The sequence below is a fragment of the Sinocyclocheilus anshuiensis genome, unplaced genomic scaffold (assembly GCF_001515605.1).
Source record: "Sinocyclocheilus anshuiensis isolate Anshui unplaced genomic scaffold, SAMN03320099.WGS_v1.1 scaffold553, whole genome shotgun sequence".
NCBI lineage: Eukaryota > Metazoa > Chordata > Actinopteri > Cypriniformes > Cyprinidae > Sinocyclocheilus > Sinocyclocheilus anshuiensis.
This window is the reverse complement of record NW_015539821.1, coordinates 1,246,405-1,267,769: the sequence shown is the minus strand read 5'-3', so window position 1 is coordinate 1,267,769 and position 21,365 is coordinate 1,246,405. Positions and strand designations below refer to the sequence as shown.

The window sequence follows — 21,365 nt, the reverse complement described above, 5'->3', positions numbered from 1 at the left end:
TCTCTCTCTCTCTCTCTCTCGGTAACATTCACAATAACCAACAAACTCGAATACAAGAGACAGGAACAGATATAGGGCAGATAACGAGGGGCAGACAGGTGAGCACAATGAGGTGATTAATTAATAATTAGTACGGGCTAAACCAACAAAGGGGGAAGAAACCACAATAAACAGTCCACAGGGGCGTTACAGCAGTATGTGACGTTACAATTGTTTTTTTGTTTTTCTCAATCGCAAAATCCCAGAAGATTTCAGAAAAAAATGCTCCATTTGCTCTCCATTTAATCTCATTACTGTCTATGAGAAACAATTAAGAAGATCTCATCTGCGATTTCTCTTTCCTGTGGGCGGAGAAGAGAGGAGAGAAGGAAAGGTGAAAAGAAAAACTGAGAGATGAGGAGAGGACATGATAATGTAGTCATGCTGAGATGTGTTCCAGCAAAGCCAGCATAAGTCAAACTCCACCGAGCGACTCGGCAGCAAGTTCAAGTATAAGTTGGTGTTGAAGGTCAGATATTGTAGCTCAAGTGATATAATGTGCAAAGATGGATGGGCCTGCTGATAATGTTTAACTAAGTAATCTCACAGTACAGTGAGAGCTTGTTTAAAGACCTCATATCCTTGGAAACCCTTGGCTTAGCGAGGCATCTTATTATAGTCCATCGGCGCGGGTGTCCCTCAAATATTAACTCCCGTTACTTATGCAGTCTGCAGAGTCTCCGACAAATATCCCACCAAAATGAAAGGATGTAGTCTTACGGTGATTAAATGAGCGAGTAAAGATAAGGAGGGGGTGGCCACTGCTGTAAGAGTTGTAGAAAACCCTTTGTTGTGTAAGTGCCTCATTTAAAAGTTTCCCCTATTTTAAAGTGAAAAAGACCTTCCCTCCATACTAAGAAAAAAAAAACAGTACAAAATGAAGTGCAAGGCATGACAGACATACGGCTGAGCTGCTTTACAAGTTACTCGCAGCTATGCTTGATGAAAAAACATGGCCCGTGAAATGACACAAAAGGTATGCCACCGTCGAAACCCTCTTTCATGCAGTGAATAGAGAGAGAAAGAGAACTGCCGTAGAGTGATCAGTGCCTCGCTGTGAATAGTCTACTGTCATCAGCCTGCCTGCGCTAAGGAAAAAGATCTGTCAGCTCTTATCAACGCACAATCACAAAGAGACGTTAAAATACAGCATCTGAACTACTTTAGCTTTTTACACCACTCTGTGTTTCTCTACACAATCAAGCACATTTCCCACATCATACTTATATGGCCTTTATCGTATTGTGAAGAAATTGAACTGAATGAGTCGGGGGTTTTATTCACATGGCACACGCAAATTTCCCTGACTGCTTGATATAATGGAATATGAAGTATAACTCATTACTTGTACTGTAAGAAATCATTTCTGGGCAGAGATTAAGGCTGGCATTGAAATAAGACAATCTCAATTTGAGGCTTTTGGATATTTTATATTAAAGGGGTCATATGATGCTTTTTTAAAGATCATTATTTTGTGCATTTGGTGTAACAGAATATGTTGACATGCTTTAATGTTCAAAAAACACATTATTTTTCAAATACTGTACATTATTGTAAGTCCTCTATGCCCCGCCTCTCTCAAACGCTTTCAACACTAACTGCGGTTACTGAAACCATGCCTTATTTCTTTGCGTGCACATTTGGGCGGCATTATGCAAATATTTCCACATAGTGAGGTAGATATGTGGGGGCGTGTTAGAACGAGCCATTTTAGGGGGGCGTGGCAGAGTCTTAACTTTGATAAAGTATATCTCTTTGGTTTTGAGACTTTAGTCTTTGCAACTTCAGGGATCTTATCTATGCACAATCAGCTTGTAACACTCCAAAGAGAAAGGAAAACTTGAAATCACATCATATGACCCCTTTAAAAAAGAAATCTTGTTTTTCTTTTTCTTGTCTTACCAGGCAATTTGGTTACATTTTGGCTAGCTAAAATGTTTAAAGTGTAAAACTATCAGTGCCAGTACTCCTCTTGCTGCATATTCCTTGTATATTTACGCAATTAATGTATGCTGTAAAATACACAGCGTACATTAAAATAACATTTAACTATTTGCATATATAAACTACTGCAGTAAACAAATTTTACTTAATTTACCCAACTGTAAACAAGCAAAACTGTTATTTACATTTGATTGATCATTTTGTGTCTTTCCTTAAAAAGAGGAACTGCATGCTTGCAACTCAGGACCTTTAGGGTGAATATAAATACATACACACAGTAAAAAAAAAAAATAGGGTTAAACCAACATATATATATATATATATATATATACACCTTTCATTTTGATGCATGATCAGGATCGAAGTACTTTGAACAGAATAGTGCAGAATTGCATATCGGTGACTCCCAGCACACTTCAAGCAAAGTTTCCCATTTAGTTCTTACCAACCAATTTGTTTTTATTAGGTTGATTTTAGACACATCTCTTTAAACTCTTTAAAGTAAAGAAACAGCATAAGTAACTGTGCCTAACAACTTGTCATACTGCACAGCATGCAACATACAAGACATATTGTGAACCCATTTGAATGCAATGAAGTCCAACCACCCTTCCTGAAGACATAAAACACATCAATCTCTCCACTGCACATGTGACTAATTTTTGGCCCACCACAAACTTCTAGTGCAGAACAGACTTTCGTCCCTGAAGCAACAACAAAAACTTTTCCGAAGATCACAACATCAAAAGCCCACACATTCTCTGACTAAGAAACGCCCAGGTATATTCTATCAAAGGGAATTGTTGCCAAAATCCTCTTCAGTTAAGAGACTGAGAGGACTGTTTCACATCAAAGGCTGCTGTGGAGTTATGTTTCTGCACTCTTTAATTCTGCAGGGCAAGACGCAAGTTTATCTGTACTTAAAAAAAATTATGCAATTGACATTGTATATCATTAGGAATTTTGGTCTGGTATCACCCTACAGAGGAAATTAGATGAAATGATAAAGGGTTTTATTAGATGTTAGAGTACGGTTACCTAGTTACAATGGTAAACAGCTGCCAATAGTTCTCACAGTGGTAGTTATAACATAGATGACGCAATTGCATGGCAGTTTAGACCCAAAAATAAAAAGGGGAAAGAACCAAACTTGAATTTCGACCATGCAATTGGAAAACAGGCTTTTATTAAAGACAGCAGATTCTCACCGCTGTGATTAATTGAAGGAATAGTTCACCAAAAAATGAAAATTTGCTCATCCTCAGGCCATCCAAGATGTAGATAAGACTGTTTCTTCATCGGAACAGATATGGAGAAATTTAGCATTACATCACTTGCTCACCAATGGATCCTCTGGTGTGAATGGGTGCCGTCAGAAGAAGAGTTCAAACAGCTGATAAAAACATTACAATCCACTTGACTCCAGTCCATTAATTAATGTCTTGTGAAGTGAAAAGCTGCATGTTTGTAAGAATCAAAAATACTTTTTCCAAGGCATTTTAACTTTAAACTGTCGCTTTTGGCTAAAATAAGTCCATAATCCATAATTCCACTTCCTCCTGTCTGCTTTCTCCAAGTCCATCTCCTGTTGTCTTCTGACATCAGAATCTACTACATGTTTATTTAGAACTGTTTTTGACTGTTTCCGCTTGTAAACAGTTCTTGATCTGTGCAATTTCTCTCCTGATTCAGACAAGCCAACTCTTTCACTGGAGAAAGCAATATTATGGATAGAGGACTTGTATTTGAGTGTTTTGAAGTTACAATGGATTTGTTTATACAAACACAGCTTTTCGCTTCACAAGACATTATTTGATGGACTGGAGTCATGTGGACTACTTGTGGATTAGTGGTATGTTTTTATCAGCTGTTTGGACTCTCATTCTGACGGCACCCATTCACTGCAGAGGATCCATTGGTGAGCAAGTGATGTAGCCTAATGCTAAATTTCTACAAAGCTTTTCCAATGAAGAAGCAATCTCATCTACGTCTTGGAAGGCCTGAGGGTAAGTACATTTTCATTCAATTTTAATTTATGAGTGAACTTTTCCTTTAAGATTGACTGAGTGCCAAAGAAAGGTGCTCACTACAAAACAACTATAATAGCTGCTAAATCAGTTGAGTGAATATTTGCAAAAGTAATCGTGAGTGCATTTTGGCCACATGCTCCAGCCTGTGATCTGTTCAGGTGTTGCCATGTGTCCTTGCTGTACAGAGTCATTCAGTCAAATAAGAGACAGTCACTATCCTTTTATGGTGGCTATTTTATAATAAAGTCATATGGTTGGACATTGTGATCCTTTCAAATTGGCCCATCTGGAGTGTCTCAGTGCCAGCCAGAGGTCATACTATTACATTTAGCCACTGGTTTTACTACATCTGATATTGCACTTCATCTGTCTGTGACGGAAGAAAGATGTGATTCCTTCCAGAGAAATCTTTTCATTATCATGACATTTTTCCCCTCGGTTTAAATAAATGCATGAATATAACGGCAGAGCTTCCATTTTAATAGGAATTCTACCTTCTACTGCTTTTAGACCAGAAAATACCTTTCTACAGAGCAGTATGCACCTCAGAAAGACCTGTTTGTGGTTTGCATTATATGTTGAAATTACATTATTCATATATATATATATATATATATATATATATATTGAATTCTCTGTTCATTTAAGCATCCTGAAAAAAATCATGCATCATGATTTCCACAAAAATATTAAGCAGCACAACTGTTTTCGATATTGACAACAATGAGAAATATTTCTTGAGCAGAAAATTGGCATATTATAATGATTTCTGAAAAGTCATGTGAGACTGATGACTGGAGTACTGGCTGCTGAAAATTCAGGTTTGCTACAGGAAAAAAAAACGTTTAAAATATATTAAAATAGTTATTTTACATTTTAATAACATTTCACAATATTACTGTATTTTTGATGCTGCCTTGGTGAGTAAAAGAAACTTCTATCAAAAACATAAAAAAATCTTACTGGCCCCAAATGCTTGAAGGCTAGTGTAAATATGAATGCAACATGTTGTTTAAAAAGTATTTCACACACACACACACACACACACACACACACACACACACACAGAGAAAGCTTTTAAAATCATAGCAAAACACATCAGTGAGCATTTGAAATGATTTTGGATGTTGCACCACTTGTTTATTAATTATCTTTGCCCTCATATAAATAAATACTTCCGTTGTCCAGAAAATTTCATTTAAAAAAAGAGTAATGAATGTCCCGATGACTTTTATATCGGCCTCCGAGATGAAAAATCGGAATTCCCTTTTCATGAGCCATATTATGCATAAGCCTTGATCTTGAATTTGGTATACCACACCTTTGCCTCACGCAAACACTGAAGCAGAGTGCCAACAAACCCATAAGTAGTTACATATTTAAAGCGACCTCTGTTTCAAGGTTATAGCTTGGAAGGTAGAAAAAAAAGGGAAAAAAGCAATTTCACATTTAATATGTGGTCTGTTGTGCTTATGAGTTTGAAAATGTGTGTGTGTGATGTCTATAGAAATACGCAACATCCCCTTTCGGAGACATGAGCCCTCGGGGTCCTCAAACTGAGTGCACACATTGAGTTAAAAGACTTGAAGGTGGGGGGATTTCAAAGCCTCCCCTGCAGACATGCTCCAGCTTTGTGCATTTTAATGGTGAGATATTCAAATCTCTGAGTCTGCCATCCCTCACCCTCATTTCTCCAGCAGTCCATGCAGGGCGCTTCTGTCTGCAGCTAATGGGATGCCATGTACGCAAGGAGAGGGCTTATTTGGGGAAGTCTCTGCCTCCTTGAGGTTAAAGGACCTTGAAATTTGCTTTCTTTTCATTCTTTTTTTCTTAACTGAATGAACTTGGATAATTAAATTGAATAAAATACATTAAAATAATGTAATAATGGTAAGAGGAAAATTGGAGAGGTTCACTAGTCATTCCCCACAGCTGTGCAGGCTATTAACAGCAGTATCAAGGCGTTCTAGCGTGAAACCTTGAAGCTGCTTGCAATAAGAGTTAACAACACTCCCACTGTAAGTCCCCTGCAATGTCTTTGGTAAACAAGGAAATTAAAAATATGCACATAAACCCCAGCATTATTAGATGATATTTCCTAACTGCCACTTGGCATATGAGCAGAACCACAGCAGACTCTGTGATTTGTTCGTCTTATATTGGAATTCACAGAAGTGTTAACTAAGTAAAAGTGCACTTGGGTGTTAATTTGTTTGGGGTGTCCAGACGTCTCTAGTGATTTGAGGCCTTGAAGGCTTTATGGCTGTTTGTTAAAAAACACCCATGCAACCAAACTGAAAGTTCTGCTGCTTTTATTCTTCATCTACTAGCTTTAAAGGGATATTTCACCTAAAGATGAAAATGCTGTTGTTGTTTACTTACTGTGAACTTGTAGGACTTTTTTCTTCTGCAAAACACAAAAAAAGTTGTTTTGTATATACAGTGAAAGTCAATGAGGACCAAACCAGCATTGACAATAACGCTGAGACATTTTTCAAAATATCTTATTTTGTGTTCCATAGATGAAAGAAAGGCACACAGATTTGGAACAACAAAAAGGTTAAGGATCACAGAATTTTCATAGCTAGAAAAGAATGATAACTAAATATACTGGAGAAATTATCCAATTCTAGAATGAGAATGTCATTGGCTATTTAAAAACATGGTACTGAAATGAATTGAATATACATTATTAGCTTTTTTGGGGGGAAATGTGTCTTAGAATCGAAGTTCAATCAGAAATACATCAACACTGAACTCATCAAACCAATTCATGGGGACAAAGCCAAAGTTGTGGGCCTCCTTTACAACTGCTAAATGACAAATGAAGAGCTGTGGACCCTCCCTCTGGTATAATTAAGGACCATTTGAAATGGGCTGGGGTATACATTGACCTTCTACTAAAGGGAGGGGAAAAAAACAGGAGGTATAATCTAATAGTTGCAAATTGTTGTTGCATATATTAAACATAATAGCATTGGCCCTTCGCCCTGCACTGCTTCCCATGTTGAAATGCCCTGACTGGGCTACAGATCAGTGGATGGACAGAGTTCACATGGCATCTGTTTGATCAAAGTTTCCTCACCAAAGATCTGGCATCGCAGTCGCATCTGGTCGGGCCACTGCAGACCACGGCTTTGAAATCAAACAGAGCCATTGGGTTTCAGAGTCACGGAGGATAAGAGCTACACATTCCATGCTGAAGGACATCGCTGCGAATTCTTTTGCATTACCATGATAATAAAGAGAAAGGCTTCCACTTGCTACCATTAAGGCAAGCGACAAATATATCATCCCTCTCCCTGCATTCTACAGAGCGGGCATTATGGTATGGCCCTAAATTGACCCTCACTTCTCCGATATCAGAACATGCATAAATACCTGGGGCAGCAGAAACGAGGAAAGCTATTAATCAACGGACACCGGGGGTTAGATCTGGAACGGCTTTAAATCCAATAGGAGATTCCTCTCAGATGTTTAAAGCCCAATGGTTTAATATCCCCGCCATCCCCAAGTGGGTAATTGTTTCGCTACCGCAGACAGAGAAACTGTCGATCAAGTCTCGCTTGACCTTGTTTCTGTGTCTGTACTGACCTCCGGAAATGTAAAGCAAAGATCATATCACATAAAAAGCAATACTCCCACAAACGGGCCCCGAGCTGCAAATTGATTCTGCTGCCATGGAATTCACTCCCATCTCAGGGAAGGAGAGGAAGGGGGGCATTAGGAAGGGGTCTCTTCCGCCGCATTCATCCTTTTGTTGCAGATATCTGTCCTGCGCGTCAGCTCACAGATTTTTATCGTTATGAAAAGGCACTCTGCATAGATTGGCAGAGCTCATGCCGGTGACAGATAGCAGAGGGACAAATAAGCCGGTGACTCCAGCTTGCCGGTGTTTAACACATTTCCTCTGTCACAGCAGTGATAGCAGGTTCTATTGTCTGCGGTAATGGGCCAAAGGGAGCGAGAGTCACCATTGCGACATTGCCCAAAGTGGGGCCGCAGAGATCGTCTCGGGAGACTGCCGCCCCCTTTGTCCCGACGGGAAGCCGGTAGACAAGATGGTTATCCCCGCACTGTCCGAAAGTCACCATTGTCTATTAAATCCCCTAAATTGAATTTAAAAGAGTCTCAGATTACGTTAGAAAGTCTGCAGATGTCCTTGCAATGGACCAGGGTCCAGTGACCCATCGCCTAATTAAAATTCAAGCTGAAAAAGAGTGTACTTTGATCAAATTAAACTTTAATTAGCTCAGATAAACCCAAGCTACCTCCAAAACATTACCAACTGGAGGAATCGAGGACATTCTTCTGAAAAAAATTCGCTGGAGTATGTACAAAGGAGAATATTTCGGCACACTTAGCATAATGTTTTTGGAACAAGCATCAATAAGGACCATTTTACACACAAATCAGCATAAGGTGACTAACCTTTGGTACATTATCATTGTCCTCCCTTTTGCACAGACCGATGTCGAAGGTCATGCTGGCCAGAGGTACCTGCAAAAATCAAATTCCCCCAACCTTTTGAATCACTAGAGTCGGTGCTAAATAATTGATGTGGCCATTGAGACCGGTGGCGGTGGCAGTGATTTGATTTTGGAGCCAGTCTGAATGGGTTCAAGATCCTTAAGACACCCCGCGGAGGGCCAGTGAGAAATGTCAATCGCATCTCATCTACGGACGGGGGCTTCTCTGCTACACAGAGAGAGCGGCAATCTCCAGGCAATCTGCAGCAAGTTCACCATCCACATTTAATGAGACACACACACACACACACACAGAGACACACACACAGCCAGAGTGGTAGAACAAAGAGGCGGTCGGTTGTAGCTCTGACAAGTGTCAACTTCACTGCAACTGTGGCATGTAAGAGGATTTCCTTGATAATATGAAAGAGAACAGAATAAATGACAAAACTTGGATATTATCATCTAATTGACTGCCATGTTTGCATTACATATTTGCATGTTTGTGAAGCCAAAGTCTGTGCAAATTGTTATGGTGGTTACTGATTTGATTTGTAGCCATAACAACAACTGCGGCTTTTGTCAGTTCATTACTAAAAGTGTGTGCCCTATGTGCTGAAAGACTTTAAAATTACCTGTGTATTTATTCGCAATGAGCAAAGAGCAAAAACAGTCCAGGTTAAATGTTTTTCATCTGCTGTAGCGCAAAAGGCCCAATCTATTTGTTTTATTATCCCATCACATATGTTGAGAGTGTCGCACAAATTTATAAATCTAATGAAATGGAACAGACATGTTGTCTTGCAGATTTATTTCATGTTACTTTATGAAACTTCCATATGTTCTGCTGTGCATCTGACAAACTAGAATTGTCACGCTTGCACGGTTCATTTTTTGGCCGACATGATGAGTAACACCACCCTTGTAATTCTTTTCAGGTATTCAGTCAAATTCTGCACCAGCAGACGAGCCGTTCACAAACACCTGGGATTTGAGTGTTCTGACTGGTGGAGGCTAACTTAATTAGCTATAATTGGTGGAGTGGTTCTCATTTATAGTGACTGACAGCATCGATCTGTCTCAAAGGTAAGCTATCAGGCCTAATAAATAAAGGAAAAGAAACAAGTAGTCACATTCCAAATGAGCAGAAAAACGGCAACATGACACAATGTAAAAACGAGACACGCATCATATCTTATTGAGGAGCGAGTTTAATCCCCAGAAAGAGAGAGGCTAGATATCGATGTGCATGATATTAAATTTAAAAATCTTGGGACCTTAAATAATTTAAGCGTGAAAGATCACAGAGTATTTTATCTAGTCTCTGTATCAAAACTACATTACACAGGGCAAAAACTGTGACAGAGCCTCAAAAAGAGAACTTTACACTGTCTCACAGCAGAAATGTCACAACATGAGGGTTTGCGAGATGCTAGAGGGGTGTTACTGGTGCATGGATTCGCTCTCTAAAGATTTCAGCGAGGCATGTGCTCGCACATATGGTAGAATACACCGGATAGGACATTATGTGTAGCCGTGATAGAAAATCATGCATTTGTTAAGATCGCATTGTGTAAAAGCTATTGCGAGAATATCTGCATTTATTGTCAAAGCTGCAGCCTGGCAGTTTGCATGCATTATGGTTGTGCTGTATACAAAAAAAATAAAAAATACACTTCATCAGTAGCCTGAGGCTGTTTATTTGTTGCCTGAGGTATCGATACAGAGGTAACAGAGCTCATATCAAAGCCAAACTAAAAAAGTAATGCATACATGCTGAGCTATATTATTCATGTGGGTGACTTGAGTTTGAATTCGCCTTACAACATTTCCGGTCTTCTTTCTAGCATACTGTAAATGAAGAGTAGGCCAATGGCAAGTATATACAGTGGGTACGGAAAGTATTCAGACCCCCTTCAATTTGGTGCTGTGTGTACATTAATGAGGAAAAAAAATTAACTTAAATGATTTTAGCAAATGGCTGCAATATAACAAAGAGTGAAAAATTGAAGGGGGTCTGAATACTTTCCGTACCCACTGTATATTTTTCTTTGTCAAGAAAAAAATAAAATACAATAAAAAAAACTCTATTAGAAGAGATCAATGGCATCAAAATGCTGCTACACAGCCAACTGTACATCTGGTTCATTTGACAATAATACAAATTTCAACCTCAGAGCCAAAAGCAGATATTTGATTTGAAACAGCCCATGATACTCAGCTAGGCTTCAGTGTGCTTCTTCCACACGAAAAGCTTGGATGCATTTTGTCTGATTCCACAGTGCTCAGAAAAGCTCTAGGCAAAATACATGACCAGAGTAGGTTACTAGTTTGTTTCACGATTAAACCTCTGCGATGCTATCACCGAGCCTTGGGGATCTTTTAGCGAAGGATCGCCTCCGGAAATAATGTTTTGTCTGTCAAGATTAACCAGCGGAACACCTCTCGTCCAAATTCACCTTGAAAGCCCTGCGACTCTCGAGGAGAGTTCGAGGAGAATTCCACCTTTCCAGATCTCTTGCTCGCTCTGTGTCATCGGGCTTGAGCTTTGGGCCAGAGTGTGTTCCTTCCCCTTCAATACACCACATCTCAATGGCCATCTAAGTCATGCGCAAGAGCCCAGCTCTGAGCAATGACTAACAAATTTGTTGAAGAGTAAGTAATGTTAGGTTTGCTGACATTGGCAAGCCTTGCCACACGCTCAGACTGCAGAGAAAAGCTAAAGAAAATTATAAGCCTCACACAAATATCTTTGTTTTTCTTTTTTTTTATTGTATGCATTGAATCAATAGCACTATTTGAAGTTGTTTTTTTATGATACAAGATCCTTTCCTTTTTTAAAAGAAAAACAGCAGTCTGCTTGAGGTTAGATAGTCTTATCCTTACTCAGCAATATATATATATATATATATATATATATATAGTTCATTATTAGTCCATGATACCTAACTAATGTTAACCATTTGAACCATTTTGTAAAGTTTCCTTTGCATACATTACATTAATGTTGATGAAAAAAGCAGTCTGCTTGAGGTTAGATAGTCTTATCCTTACTCAGCACTTCCAGTCAAAATTTCTTTTGTTGGATTCTGTGATGTTAGGTGTTGCATCTTCTGCAGCTGCTCAATTTCTGTTTAACCAATAGGCAACACTTTACAAAGAGGTTCCCTACGTTAGAACTAGTTAATGCAATAACATTTATTATACTGGATTAGTGTTTCTACATAAACTAATGAATGTTTAACATTTCAGTTGTATAAATGAATCAGTTAAAATATTATGGATGAACCTGAAGAACAAAGGTAAATTAACCTAGATTAATAAATGCTGTGAAAAATGTAAAAAAAACCTGCATAAAGGATCTCCCCTCATTTCTTCATGCATATTTACACCAATAAGACACAGTGTTTCCTTTGCTTTTACCTTGTGTCACTTGATTAAGACCGACTGCCATTAATTCACCACCCTGTCTGTTTATCACCCGCAGGCCTTGTCTAAAAAGTGCTGTCCTAAATTGCCAGTTAGCAGATAAAGGTATTTTGTCATGGGGCAGGATTTGTAATTTCAAGGTATACTAAATTATAAAAATATTAAGGTATGTGAAAATTTCAAAAAGAAAAAAGAAGAAGAAGAAAATTAGCATGTGCATAAATGTGAACGCCTCAAGCTTTGCTCTGTAATAGAATCTTGGACTTTTCCTACATAAATTGAAGGATATAATTCAAATGAGCTGAAGCATTTTAAGGTCAAAGCAATATTAAATTCATGCAGCACTGACATAAATTGTCTGAGAAGAAAAAATAAACTATAAAGCACTTTATACCTGCATGTACTCAAATGCTGCAATATTACAGTATGTTTACACTCTCACAGACCAAAGAGAATGTATGTGTCAACTTGCATAAAAAGATTCATGGCTTTTGATGAAATTAGATTGAGATTTAGCCTCTTTAAGCACCTTTTCATCCATGTATAACATTTCCACATACACACAGCACAACTTTTACTGCCCCAGTCCAAAGGTGTGCCAATCTCACAGAGCTGAACTCTCAAAACTCTGACAATCACACATGAATTATGCTCTCTCCTTCTCTTTATATCTCCATTTTTCCCTTTCTTTCCTCCCATGCATCACACATTCGACTGTCCCCCTCCAAAACAGATAAGCGCAGAACGCAGAAAAAGCAAACCACAACCACGGAAATTCTCTACACGGTGCCGATCAGTAAAATTAGCATGACAATACTCACTGTGGGGAGAAGGGGGCAGTCGGAGCGTGGCAAGTCACTCTGTCCGACGAACCTGCACGGGTGGAAGAGCGGGAGAGAGAGAGAGAACAGTCAGCTGTGAAAGCACAGTTAAGAGAAAGGGAGGGGTGACGAAGAGTCGGCACATACAGAAAAACACAAGAAAAGAAACTGAAACACAGAGGAGAACAAGGATGAAGCCGAACGGTAGGAGAGAAATGGGGAGGCAGCAGAGGGAGGGAACATGTGATGAGGATAAAGGACACGTGGGAAGATGCTGTACTTTTAAAAGTTCGACACACGAATGGGAGAGTTTTCTTACTGTTATTCAGTCATGTGACACCACTGGGTGAACCAGATACCTTATTTAACCAAGCAGTTAGTGCATGATTGTTTACTGTAGCAACAGCACCAGGCAAATAATGAGCTTCATTGTGCTTTGCATGGCAATAAAACAAGTTTTTGCAGTTTTAATGATTTTTGGGAATGCATTAATAAAATCATTTACTTTTGTGGCATTATTTTCTCGCCCTCATGCTGTTCGAAACCCAAAGGTTGTTATACTATTTGTGGAACTCGAGAAAATACTTTAATGAATCTCCACACAGAAATGTTCCATACATCAACATGTTCATGGTGGCCACAAGCTGTTAAATGCCCCCCAAAAAAACATAAAAGGCATCCATTTGACTTGTGTGCTATATTAAGTTTTCTGAAGCCAGCTTCAGATAGCTTTGTGTGCTGAAAATAACAAAATGTAATCATTAATAACTGACTTTTCACTTCTGCTGCAGTTTTCAAATCAAATATGGCATCTATAGTGAAAGTTAAATGTCATATGGACCACTTTTATGGTGATGTTATTGTGTTTGAGAGTCTGAAATCGCTATTTTAGTATGTTTCACTGAAAAAAAATAGCAGCATATAAATATGGAACAACATGAGGTTGAGTAAAAAAATAACTGAATTTTTGTGTTTTGGTAAAATATTCCCTAAAGCGTTTTTTACAGGCTAGTGTTTGTCTTGAATATTTAAGTATGTGTTTCGACAGCTCGATCAGATCACTTTATCTCTGAACCGCCTTTGATAGAGAACTGATGATCAACCTCGCAACACTTCACTGTAAACCATCTTTTAGTCTCTCAGTTGTTGTCCAATCTCTCATTCTCTCTTTCTTTCCATACTTCTCTCTCAGGGGCATTTTTTCTGCGGAGGCAGTGCCACCACAAAAAGATTCTGATGAGCAATAATCAACTATACAATGAATAATGTATAAGCCACCCAAAGTAACACTGTCTAAGAGGTACAGTCACATTAACCAATTTTCTGTGATTTTTTTCGTGGGCAATTTTTTTTGTGAGATTTTCCCACACAGATTTTGCATCGGATTCAAGTTGGTCAAGCGAATTTGGCTCATTAACCAAAAAAAAAAAAAAAAACCTTGATTTTGCTTGGTTTGAAAGTGACTTCTGTGTGAGATGTGCTTCAAACATAGCTAAACTGTTGACAATGGACTTTGTTTTTGTTTTTGTTTTTTTTGCAACAAGGATACCAGTGGATAAAGTTTCATTGGGGAATGCAATGTCTCTTACTGTATGTCTCCCTTAAAGAACAGTGAAATACTTAAAGAAATCGCCTAGTCACATTAGAGAAGCCAGTGCCTCCAAGTCACTGTTACTGGTTGATTATGCTGACAATATGAACCCACCTATCTCGTTCGCAGGCAGTCCACAGATCGCAATAAACTGGTTAAATGACTAATTACAAAACTCACCCACTCACATCACCACTTTCAGTCACAACCAGATCAAAATGAACTTACAATAATGACCTGTGAGTAAGCTGATTCTAAGATTGTTATTACATCTGGATTTGATGACTAATGGATTGAAAGGAAGGCACAAATAAATCCAACTGTAAGTGGGAACAAATAAATGCTACTGTACAAGAAACATGATTTTGGCTTTATAATATTGTTATTTTTGAAGCAAAAAGCATAATAGTATGTTAATAGAAACACACTAAAACATTATATTTGTTGTGTGTTGCTTAATTCTGATCCATATGTCTTAAACCATAAAATCTGTGTAAAGATCAAATGGAACTGGAACATGAATTTCCATTGGACTAAAAAAAAACAAATGCAGAGAGGGACTTTCAGGAGTCCACAATGCAACACTCTTCCATCTGCTTCTCGATGTGTGTGTGTGTCTCTCTCTTCTTCTCTCAAGTGACAAAAGCAAGACCCCATTCCTAATCTGACCCCAAAACAGCAACGAAATCCCCCCGGCCTTATCATCCTCTGCCTGGGCTCTGTTCTCGCTCTTCTTTCATATCCCCTGCCTCTCTTTCTTTCTTTCTTTCATTCTCTCTCTCTCTCTGTCACTCTCCATTGCATCCTCTCTCCCCAGTATAACCTCTTCCTCTGTCTCCTTCTCTCTGTAAACGGCTTTCAGCCGAGCAGAGATTACCTAGACCATGCTCTTCAGAGCAGCTTCAAAAAGGGTGCTCTGGGCTGCCAGCCTGGATAACACCCCCCTCCTCCTTCCGCCCGAGTGGAGAGGGGGGAAAGTCACAGATAGAGTGGCTTGGAAAATGTTTGCAGAAGGGGGAAAAAAAAAAAACGGATGCTGAGGATTTCACACACTGGCTACGTTGACACAATGTTTGGGACTGACGAACATATTTACTACAGGTGTGATTTCTGAATTGTTCTGTTCACACAACAGCTATAAAAGCAGCTTGAATACTATCTATGTGAATGAGAATGAACAGTCGAAGTAACACTAAATTAACCAAATGTTTTTAAAATAAAATAAAAAAGGTTTTACAGTAGAATGCTGTAACTTGAATTAATGGTACATTTTATTACATTTACTATCCACAGGCCACTTCAGAAGGACTCCTAAGTGATGCTATTTAAAGCACGCTGAACTTTGCCAGCTTGCCAGTCTCACTTAGTTTTGATATGCACATGCTGAGCTGATGATTAGCTATTAGAAACAATCCCAAAACATGCTTGTTCTCCATTGACCTGCATTACAGTTTGACAACCTCAGTGCATTAACATGATGCATGCTTGATTTATTTGCTGTGAGATGCATCATATGAGATTCATAGAGAAAGTGCAAACTGTGAAATTGCTGTAATAATTGCACCTATGCAATTGTGTGGGAAAAACTGCTAGGTGGTATTTTCATGTCATGATGAAAGTTTACAGTTCAACTTAATTACTAGTAAATATAATCAAATGAATTACATGGCATGGCAATTACTATTAATAATAAAATATTACTATACAAGGGATAGTTCACAAAATATAGAACATTCTGTTATCAATTACTCATCTCCAAGTTGTTCCAAACCTGTAAGAGTTTCTTTCTTCAGTTAAACACAAAAGAAGATATTTTGAAAAATATTGGAGGTTGCAGTTGTTGAGAGGTTGCAGAAATTTTTGGTTAGCAACATTCTTCAAAATATCTTCTTTTGTGTTCAACAGAAGAAGAAAAAAAATCACACAGGTTGAGAACAACATAAAGGTAAGTAAATTATGACATCCCCTATAGTGTAATTCTTCATTCGTTCACTACATTTTTGAGGCCAAAACCACAGTTCAGAAAGTCTAATCCCTTTGTATTATTTGATGTGCAATCTTTGATGTGCATCCCTCCCTGTGTAAACCCAATGCCTTTTTCTCTGTCACCATGTCCAGCCTGTCTCCGTGTTATGTGAGACACACTCTCTGCCCTCTTGCTCCCCGAGAATGTCCAGTTAGAGGAAGGTCGGATCTGGTAGCCATGTGTGAGGCAGCCACTTATTCTGTTACCGTTGGCCGATCCGTCACGCTCCTCTCCAGCTTTCTTTATTTTATTCTTCCTCCCAAAGGGCAGTGGCTAACTCTATCACCGGGACAAATGACCCATCAGTGGCACCATTCATCAGCTGCCTTAGAATCACTCGCTCCGGCCGCAGTCCCACCCATCCACCCCCTGTGAAACAGGGCTGCCGCTCCCACCGGCTTCCCCACTGAATCTTACGTTGTGTGTGTTTGCACACACGTGGGCATGAAAGCAAAAATGAGAGAATGAGCCTTTGTGCGTGCAGCACTCGGCTAAACTGCATTATAAATCTCTCCCACAAGTAAAATAAACACATACACACACGCCATCCGAAATAGAACCACCTCCTTTACCAAACATATATATATAAGCTTTTGTCAAAGCCCTTTGTCTGTTTTTATTTGCTTGTCAGTGTTGTTGTCTTGTCTTATCCCTCAACAGCTATTCTGACGCCCCCACACCGTCCCAACACCTCCACCCGGGGTGAGAATCTTTACATAAGTGATGAGGAGGAGAGCAAATGAAATGACTGTAATTTGGTCAGGGGCACCGTGAACGTCCTGCCTAATAGAGGGGGCCGTCTTTCCCATTGCTCTGAGACGAGCTAGGTGGGTGCGTTCTTATTAATTAAGACAGTCTCATTATCGCCAGTCCAGGCGCTCGATGAGTGAGGGAAATCAGAATTAAAAAGTCAAGCAAACTGCAAAGGAAAAGACAGCTAAGACATGACAGATGGTCTTTCATCACGCAAGGCATTATCGAGAAAAAAATTAAATCGAAATAAATAAATAATGAGCTTACGGAGAGCAGAACTAGCACATTTTCTCCCTCCTCTTCTTAATTCTGAGCAATTAAAATATTTTTTTTCCTTCAATAGCGCAAAAAGCATATGGGGACATTACTCATTTGGTGCTTTTTTGCCAGTATAGTTTCCATGGCAACCTTGGAGCAAGAAACATGACTCTCTTTGCTGGTAGATACAGAGTCACTGGTGTAGCCTGTGGTTCTCGAGACATGAACTTTGACTTTTTCCAGCCTCAATTTAGCAGTGAATCTTGTTACGGTACAAAATATCAGACCTATCCTTCCTGGGAATCATCACACAAAATACCAAAACACAATACCACGAAACATATTATTATTATTGTGAATAATCGTGAGCGAAATTCTGCTTAACCATCATGCATATTTAATTTTTAATATGAAACATCTTTCAATATCTCAGATGTACGGTCGTGTTCTGTTTGCGCCAAAGGCTGATGCTAGACTTTATACGTCAGGCAGAAAACATATAAAAGAGAATCACACTAAAGATACATTCACATGAAGTTCAACATCTACTGTTGTCAAAGTGATGTATTGATACAGAGGGATATATCGAACTGCAGTGCTGTAGTTGAGAATCATTTTTTTCCCATTTGAGGGAAAAGATCATGTGGTGCGAGCAAAGGAAAGGCAGCGAAAGAAGAATCAGTGGTATAAACATGAGGCAATGTTAAATTGACACACGCTATTCAGATCTTCTCTTTATCCACAGAGGAGAGATAGAAGGGCTAGCGGCCATGAAGACACAACTCTTTTCTCATAGACCTGAAACATTGTTATATTTTGTATCAGAATGTATTGTATCAGTATGCTTGTATACACAATGGCTGTTTACACTGACTAGAACTGAAAAAAATGTGAAAGCAAGTCAAAGTCCAAGTCTAAACCTCATTTCAACATTAACCAAAAGAGAGACAAAAAGTAAGAAAAAAAGCTTATTTTTTTGCATTATGATGTTTTTGCGACTTGAGCACAAAGGTTCTAAAAAATGTCAACAACAACAAAAAAAAAACACTGAATTAATTAATTATTACAAATTATTTTTTTCTTAATGGTCCCAAAGACAGGCTTAATTTTCATTAATTAATTAATTAATTAATTAATTCATTCATTCATTCATTCATTCATAAATAAAGAAATAAATATATGTAATTTTTTGGGGATCATTATGAAAATGATCACAATTTTATGAGTTCCAAATCAAAGCACTTAAAATGCGTTAAACCTGTGAAAATGTAGTCAAGTTTCTCAGGATTATTTTTTTTTTCAACCAAATCATTATCAATCAGCTTGCCATCTCTGCATTCTCAAGCTCTAGGAGTGGTTAAAAAAGCCAATTCCTACTATGCCAAGCCTGATTTGTCAAAATATCACCCTGACAAGATTAACAAATGGCTTTTGTGTTGCCTTACTACTCACAAGTTTAAAAAAAAAAGTCACAGTAGGCCCATATGCAATTTTACTCTTATACAAATTAGTATTTACTTTCCTTCTTATTGGAAATGTATTCACTTTTGTTCCATTTGGCTCACTCTGGCATTAGGACAATCCACCCCTCCGGTTTTACCTTCCAATACAACAGCTGAACAGAGAGAGAAAAGCAAAGAATATGCAAGCATTCACATTGGACCATAGGAAATAGTATGCACTTATCAGGCAGTGCCAGGCAGGATTAGAGGAAGGTGTTGGGGGGGTTCGAACCCTCTGGGCTGGCCTACACACATGGGGTCAGAAATTTGGATCAATCCACAAGGCTACGTGCCACCTTACGCCATTCATCTTTATTTAACAGTAAGCTTTGCATTTTAAGAGGATGCACGCTGACCTCTACACCACAAACTGACATTTGGGGAAAACATCGATAGCAAAGCATGTCAATTTATGGTTTTGTCCATGTGTCTACAATACCCCCCGATGGTTTGACATGCTAAAGTGGCGAGATGGATATGTGTTCATGAAAGATGATGCGGCCGGTTATGCATCATGCCTACGGCACAAGATCCCATGCACTCGGGTCACTGGAGTTATCCAAAATCGCATTAATATTCAGAAAACACTGCAGCTTTTGTAAAAGTCTGTTTACAGCTGGTGAGGATACAGCAAAAGATCAAATCCAGAACATTTACTTAGATGAGCTCTTTCAAACTCATTGTGACCTCAGAGAGGACAATTAATTGAACTAAATTCCTCATATCATCCTGTATTTCAATATAAGCACAAGGTCACTCGTGTTTAGCCAGCCCAAGCTCTATTCATGACTTCCAAAGCTGCAGTGGAAGAGAATAAAAACACTATTTAAGGTTTTGATTCAAATTGAAAAGCGCTCACCTCCATAGACAAAATCCAATCCAATTGCAATTGTGTTGGGTAAATAAGGATGGATTGTTTGTCTCTTAGGTGAGTGTGCGGTGAGGATCTTCTGTTTAAATGTAAAGTGACAGATGTCCCATTCCCAGTGTTAGAGGACTATGGCTCACTCTAATGAGCCAATGGAGAAAAGTCACAGAATGAAGAGCAGATTACAAAGGTTGAGCTGAAGGACAAGGCACCTGCTGCTCAAACGTATCAGAATTACACTCAAATAAAAATTGAAATGTCTGTTTACAACTCATTTGCACACAGTCTTCATAAATACCTGTCTTCATGCCAGATTTATTCTAACACATATATAATTATAAGTAAAAAAGCTCCTCTTTAGTGTTGTTTTATAGCTAACTAATGAATTGTGTACAGTGGATAATTTAGCTGAGGTAAATGCTACGTTAAGTGACATACTGTTCACAATCTGATTTATTGACATCTTTCCGCCGTTGAAACACTGATTGAGCGATTACATAAGACATGATACATTTTGGTAAGCTATACTGTATCTTTCATGTTTATTTTGCGCTATAACTTATTAAAGTGGAAGAGACTCGTGCTCCGCGCTGCTGCTTGAACTGAGGTGCTACAGTGATCTGTCACGTCACATTTAAAAGCATCAAAATGGCATTCATTGTTTGAATTTCGTGACAGAATGTACTGGATTTGAAAGCTGAGACTGTTTCTTATCAGAAGTAAGAACGCACAAAGCTCTTTGCGATTATTGGATGGGAGGCGTGCTACAAATAATATTAGGTGTAGAGAAAAACTGCGGATTTGGCAACCCGGGCTTGAACTACGGGTGATTCATAGGGTCAAATAGAGCCCGCTTTAAATGTTGCTATTTTTAACTGTTAATGTTGTCACGTTTATTTTGACAGCTCTAAATTCAACAGAGAGATTTTTTTCACACACAGTATGAGTTGCAGTCTGACACATTTTTCCGCCACCTTTTGAATGACAGGATATAATCGGCCCTGATCATCAATGGTAATCGGCTCTGTTGATTTTGAACAATCGGCCGATTGAAATAAATTGCTTTTATCGGCCGATACGATTATCACCGATTATATATATATATATAATCGGGGAAAAAAATTTAACCGTATGGTTCTCCACACACGGTTCGGCACGCACTAGGACCGCGGTTCAACTTAAATCTGACAACGCATCTGTAATATGGTTTGCTATGAATAACACGTAAAACAAACAGGGTTCGGCTAATGTATGTTTCTGTTGATGGATGTGCATTCTGGCTTCCCAGTACATCCACCCCTCCCAACACCTCCACCCGGGGCGAGAATCTTTACATAAGTGATGAGGAGGAGAGCAAATGAAATGACTGTAATTTGGTCAGGGGCACCGTGTACGTCCTGCCTAATAGAGGGGGCCGTCTTTCCCATTGCTCTGAGACGAGCTAGGTGGGTGCGTTCTTATTAATTAAGACAGTCTCATTATCGCCAGTCCAGGCGCTCGATGAGTGAGGGAAATCAGAATTAAAAAGTCAAGCAAACTGCAAAGGAAAAGACAGCTAAGACATGACAGATGGTCTTTCGTCATGCAAGGCTTTATCGAGAAAAAAAAAAAAATTGAAATAAATAAATAAATAGC

The 21,365-nt window shown here is 38.8% G+C and overlaps 1 protein-coding gene across 5 annotated transcripts in view; it reads right to left on the bottom strand.

Moving 5' to 3' along the window:
• The window catches only part of LOC107684054 (RNA binding protein fox-1 homolog 3-like), a 451,861-nt gene that overhangs the window by 312,801 nt on the left and 117,695 nt on the right, over positions 1–21,365 (bottom strand). For all 5 annotated transcript variants that reach the window (XM_016480199.1, XM_016480195.1, XM_016480200.1 and 2 more), the window contains exon 3: positions 12,733–12,784. The gene's annotated coding sequence lies outside the window, so the exon portion shown is untranslated. The remainder of the gene's footprint in view (positions 1–12,732; positions 12,785–21,365) is intronic.